The sequence below is a fragment of the Rutidosis leptorrhynchoides genome, chromosome 11 (genome assembly GCF_046630445.1).
Source record: "Rutidosis leptorrhynchoides isolate AG116_Rl617_1_P2 chromosome 11, CSIRO_AGI_Rlap_v1, whole genome shotgun sequence".
NCBI classification, from domain to species: domain Eukaryota; kingdom Viridiplantae; phylum Streptophyta; class Magnoliopsida; order Asterales; family Asteraceae; genus Rutidosis; species Rutidosis leptorrhynchoides.
In genome coordinates, this window is record NC_092343.1 from 256,638,107 (window position 1) to 256,645,000 (window position 6,894).

Here is a 6,894-nt window from a genome sequence, read left to right on the forward strand (position 1 = left end):
ACGGCGTTTTGATTCTCGGACTTAATTTACTTGACACGAAACTTAAATCAGCCCCTGAATCAAATAACACATAAACTGATAAATCGTTGACTGAGAACGTACCAGTAACAAGCTTAGGATCTTCCTCCGCATCCTTAGCATTAATGTTGAACGCTCGGCCGCGTGCAGTCTCTGCAGTCTTCTTGTTGGGACAAGCATCTCGGAAATGCCCCGGCTTCCCACACTCATAACAAACCCTCGGATTACCTCCATTATTCGATTTCCCATTACCGTTACCGTTACCACCTCTATTACCAACATTATTATTATTACCACCAGTCGCGGGAGTAGCAGACCCCGGCAAAAGCACTGTACAATCTTTAGCAATGTGCCCTTGCTTAGAGCACCTCTTACAAGTAACTGTGCAGTAACCATCATGAACTTTATAGCAACGAGGACACACACGCTGATTTCTGTTGTTAGCACCTGAGGTATCCTGTTTCTTCTGCTGATTTTGGTTTTGATTGCGGTTGTTATCCCACTTTCGTTTCCCATTTTCAGCCTTCTTGACAACCTCCTCACTACTTTCAACAACTGTAGTCTTGCTTCTTCTCAACACCTTGTCATTAAGTTTGTGGGCCATAGACATAGCGGCCTCAATAGTCTGGGGTTCACTGGACTCAACCCCGTGTTCAATCTTCTCGGACAAACCATCAATGTAAGCCTCAATTTTTCGGTCCTCATTCGCATAAACCCTAGGACACAGCAAAGTTAACTCGAAAAACCTTCGTTCATAGGCATCTAACTCGGTGCCATGCATTTTCAAATTCTTGAGCTCAACCTCTAGCTTCTTAAGCTCACCCCGAGGTCTATAGCGGGTGATCAATCTTTCCTTAAAATCATTCCAGGCCAAACCATAAGCTACATCGCTTCCCAAACTACTAACCAGATTATTCCACCATGTCAAGGCACTATCCTTGAGAGTGCAACTAGCGAAACTAACCTTGTCCTCTTCACGGACCCGACTGACCCTGAAAATAGATTCGATTTTCTCGAACCAACGAGTAAGCCCTATTGGTCCTTCCGTACCACTGAATTCTTGAGGTCGACCAGCCATAAAAGTTTTGTGGGAGCATCCCACGTTGTTGTTCACATTGGCGTTAACATCAGCATTTGCTGCCATAGCAGCAGCAATTCCTTCATTGATCAGGCGTTGCATACGCGCTTCAGTGGACTCTCTTGGAGGCATGATCTTCAAAATAGAATAACACATCCGTTAGTACCAAGAATAATACTAGTGTCATAAAGGAATAGATCAAAACACGAAAAGACTAACCATTAAGATATTAGTCAACTAACACTATGAGTAATAACATGACAGTTATGATTGTTATAGAAATAACCATCACATGCATACATATTTTATGATAACATCATACAACATACATAGCACCTAACATACATGAACATATATTACGCATAATATAACATGCCAAGAGCCACAACATCAGAAATAAAACATGATAATGATAATAGATGTCATAAAAATAACCATCCATACATAATGAAAAATATCCCATAACAAAATCTTAATAAAATCCTCGGCAAAACGCCGTACATAACCCAAAATATATGTATAAAAAGGACATTAAGTCTGATGAAATAGATAATCAATATGAATAATCACATCACATTCGCTTAGAGCGGGTGTGATAAGCTGGTCCAGCATGAGTCTCAGCAGGATCCTCATACTTACGCAACTTCCCTTTCACAACATCCAACTCTTCCTTCAACACACGAACAGTGCTCTCGAGAGCCTCGAACTTAGCATTAACTTCTCGATCACGCTTGCGGTTCGCATCCTCAACCCTATGCTTGAAAGTGATAAAGTTACGCATGTCGGCACGGATCTCGTCCATAACTTCATTATGTGGCAAGGTGCGCAAACAATCACTAAGGGCGTTAATACGTGTCACCTCATTATAAGCCCGGTTCATATGAGTAATGGTAGAAAAATAGTAATGAACAGGATCATCAATCTCCGGTTGATTAGCACGACGTCTAGCAGGAGACGGTGGAGCAGGAGCAGCAACAGAGTTATCGCTCGAAGTCGACATCTGCAAACAGCAAAACCGCAAACCACATACCAAAAGATATGAAAGCTAATAATATAACTTATACGAAATGAAATGCATAATAATGCTATAGCAAAATGGTCGGGCTGTAGACTAGACTCTAATGCACCCTAATAACCACGGGTTGACCACATTAAGACCGCCTAGTTCCCTACAACCAGAGCTCTGATACCACATGTGACGACCCCGTCAAAACACTTAACGGATCCGTCAGTTGGTCCCATAGCTTGATCGGACTTAAATGAATTAAATAAACAAAGTTGCATTCTTTTATTTCAAAATGTTCCCCAAAAAGGAAACAAACCAAATTAAGTAGTTTGAAAACCAACCAACCATAATATGAAACCAAAAGTTGACACAAAACATTGCCAACAAACCCACAATTTAAATTATCCAAAATAGAATGCAAATTTAAGTTTCATAAATTGTTTCATAAAATCTGCCCAAATGCATGCAGACTCTTCTAACGACAGCGGAAGCATCAAATAACTCAAGTACCTGTGAAAACATGCAAGTAAACTGTCAACACAAAGGTTGAGTGAATTATAGGTTTAAATAAATAAGTAAACTTTAGACCACAAGATTTAAAAATGTTAGAAAACATTGAACATTATTCCATTATCAATGAGCCACCTGGTAACCACTTAACCCTTTATTTACCCTTGCCAAACACAATAAAAATATACACTTGGACAGTGTATCTACAACAAATTACGAAGTACTAAACATTCCGATTATAAATTGCTAGCGCGACTAGCTCGAAATGGGGTTGTCAAACCCGATAGATCTATCCATAGGATTCGCGTTCACCGGTAGAAACCAATGATTACAGTTACCAGACTAGGGAATATTTTTGTCCAACTCATAATGAATAATTAAATTTAACTGTTACTTGTGTCTAAACGTAAATAAAAATCTGCATGAAATCACATCCCAAAAATATACTTTGAAAAGTATGTAAAAACGGGACTATAACTCACCTTAAATAGCAACTGAAGAAATCTCACAAACAAGCGAACAGCACGTAAAGTAAAGTGATCAAGAAAGATCACAACGCCGACCTATAAATAAAGCAGGTCGAAATAAATAACTAACTTAGGCCAAGTCTTAGTATGATAGCTATTGTACATGTTGCAAGTAGGCATAGAACATTACTCAGCAAGCATCGGTTTGATTGGAACAGCATAAGGACACACACTTTCTATTTTTAGAAAGTTTCTATTTTTAGCAGGTTTCCATTTTTGGAAAGTTTTCTATTTTAGGAAAGTTTCTATTTTTGGAAAGTTTCTATTTTTGGAAAGTTTCTATTTTTGGAAAGTTTCCAAATTTAGAAAGTTCTATTTTTAGAAAGTTTTGAAGTTAGGAAAGTTTCCTTATTTAGAAAGTCAACAGAAGTCAACTGAAAGTCAAAGTCAACCGAAAGTCAACTCAAAAGTCAACCTTGGTCAAACATAATCAACATTAATTTTAAAAGTGTAAGTTATAATAATAACATAGGTTATAATTTTATTTAAAGTCAAAAGTGTATAATAATGTCTTAACATAAGTTTAATTAAATAAAATGAATTATTAAAGTTAATATAAGTTGAAATGTTATAATTAGTATAACATAAGTATTTAATTAATTAATTAAATATCAATCATAATATAAATATTATTAATTTATAATAAATTTTAAATCATATCATAAGTATTATTAATTAATAATGAATTATTAATCATATCATAAGTTTCTAATTAAAATTATTAAATCATAAGTATTTAATAATTAAGTCATAATTAAATAATAATTAAGTCTTATAATAATTAAATAATTATTTAATATTTATTATAAGTCTTTTAATAATTTCTCAAAAACAAATTTAATACTTATCATAAGTATTTTCCTTTAATAATAAAAGTATTACTAATCATAAGTTTAATTAAAATGTTAATTAAATTATAATTAATAATTAAATGATATAATAAATATTTATATCATATGTTTTAAATAATAATAATTACTTCTTTTATCATAAGTAATTAATTAATAATGAATTCCATAAATTTTATCATAAGTTTAATCATTAACCATAAGTTTTAAGTTTAAAAGTTCGCCGGGTCGTATCTTGAGCCCCGGGTGTCGGTTTCGGGCAAGCCACATATGTAACTTCACCTACTCAAACCACCCGACACATTTATGAACTCAAGAACACTCCAAGAACAGTCCCTAAGTCGTGCATATCAGCCATGACTTCAATTGGGAAATCATTTTACTCAAAACAGTAATTCGGGCAAAACGGGTGAACCGTGGCTCGGATTTAGGTGACCCGAACATGAATATTTGTCTCACCATCAGTCCTAACCAAATGAGGCACCCTAAAGACACCAAGGATGGTCACAAAGTCGGACCCAACCTTGTTCATGCCAAGAACACCTTTCAATCTTTAACAAAAACCAAATTAAGCGTATCTAGGGCTCCGGGAATCGAAACGACATGAATCCGGAGTCTAAAATTAATGTCTTGATGAGAGGAACTCATTTATGTACTTTATTTTAACATTCATATCAGTTATATAGTCAGAATATACGAATCAAACTGCTGTCCAAAATTTACAAACCGAAATCATACGCAAACGAGTAATTCTACGCATTCAAACAACATTACAACAACTTATACATATCATACTATTCATATAACATCAAAATACAGAAAAATAAATAAAAATGAAAAGATCTAGGGTTAGGGTTTATACCCTAATCAAGAATCAAAGTATATGATCGCGTAGAGAACGAAACAAGGAACGCGTTGGTGTTAATTGATTTATGATCCAAGCTACAATTTTAGATGATGATGGTGGTTTATGGTGGTGATGGTGACGGCACAAGGGAGAGGGGGGAGAGAGGAGTTGAGAGAAAATAATAGAATTTAGGTTTTAGGTATAACTTGCTAAAAAAATATGGGAAACAAATGAGAAGCAAAGGGGAGTATACTCCCCCTTAGCTTCGGCCGATCCAAGGGGAGTGGGGTGGGCCCCACTAGCCCATCTCACTAAATGTTAAATTACTTTTGGCCCGTAAGCCCGAACGAACCCCGAAACGCGAAAACACGCTTACGCGATTAAAAATCCGGAAAGATAACAAACGCGCGACGAAAAATAAATATAAATACACCTATTAATAATATTACCTTAAAATATCATATTTAAAATATTTAGGATTTAAAAATCCCGAAAGCTCGACCGTTGGTTTAAAAACCGAAAAGATTCGCCGCATGGAAATCCGCGGAACGTAGAAACGTATAATTTAAAATATGAATACATATATCCACATAACACATAATAATTATTATATATATATTATTACAAAAATAATAATATAGGTCATGGAAATGACGTGGCACACTAACAGTTAACGGTCGTTAAATAATTTAACGGAGTAAGATAACGGAAAAAGTAGGGTCGTGACAAATGGTGTCGGACTTGGTTCTCGGTCGATACTACGAAATCTCCAACGTATAATGTTCCCGGTCGATACTAACCACTCACGTATCGACTGTGGTTGACGTACGGGACCTCCATCTTATAATGTTCTCTGTCGATTAAGTGTCGGATGAGGTGGTCGAAAGCCGGTTTCGACATCAAGACCATACAACGTACATACCAACTATACAAGGTTTCACGGAAACCCAAATCACTTCATGCGCACTTTAACCATCAGGCGCACCTCGGTCGCCGGAAACCAAGGCTAGCCCGAACTCCGCAGCTCAGAATGACATGCCAATGAAACTTCGGAACCCGAGAATCAATTTGTTTCATCAAACGTAAGAGTCGTGCAAAATTTCGGGTCGATCCGACATGATTTGAGCACTGTATGAAAAATTATGACTCCTCAGAAAATCAATGTCTGTTCCTGTCACTTCACTTTTTGTGCAATATGTATATATAGGGGGTACCATGTCCACTCCATGCCCTGGTACCCAGACAAGGGGCCGGAAAGTGCAAGGCAATAGAGGTTGCCTAGCGAAGCCGGAGAGCGATTACGAGTTATGAGTGACCCTATAACATGAAGCCAAACACCAAGTCGTGGCCCCGAAAACCAAGTCGTGACCGAGAAATATGAGCCATGGCCTGGTCGTCACCTAGCAAACCAAGTCGCGACTTAGTTTTCTAGGCCACTGCCAAGCTAAATCTTAGTCGCGACTTGGATTTATAGCCCATTGCCAAGCTAAATCAAGCACGACGTCGTGCATTTGAAAAAATTATGACTCCTCAGAAAATCAATGTCTGTTCCTGTCACTTCACTTTTTGTGCAATATGTATATATAGGGGGTACCATGTCCACTCCATGCCCTGGTACCCAGATGTTGGGTCGGAAAGTGCATGCTACTAGAGGTTGCCTAGCGAAGCCGGAGAGCGATTACGAGTAACGAGTGACCCTATAACACGAAGCCAAACACCAAGTCGTGGCCCCGAAAACCAAGTCGTGACCGAGAAATAATAGCCACGGCCTGGTCATCACCTAGCAAACCAAGTCGCGACTTGGTTTTCCAGGCCACTGCCAAGCTAAATCTAAGTCGCGACTTGGATTTTTAGCCCATTGCCAAGCTAAATCAAGCACGACGCCGTGATTTTGAAAAATTATGATTCCTCAGAAAATCAATGTCTGTTCCTGTCACTTCACTTTTTGTGCAATATGTATATATAGGGGACTGGGTGTTCCTGGACGAGGGCGTGCGAGCTGAGTCACTAGTCGAAATTTGTTCTCGACTACTGTGTGCCAATATACTCCATTCCCGACC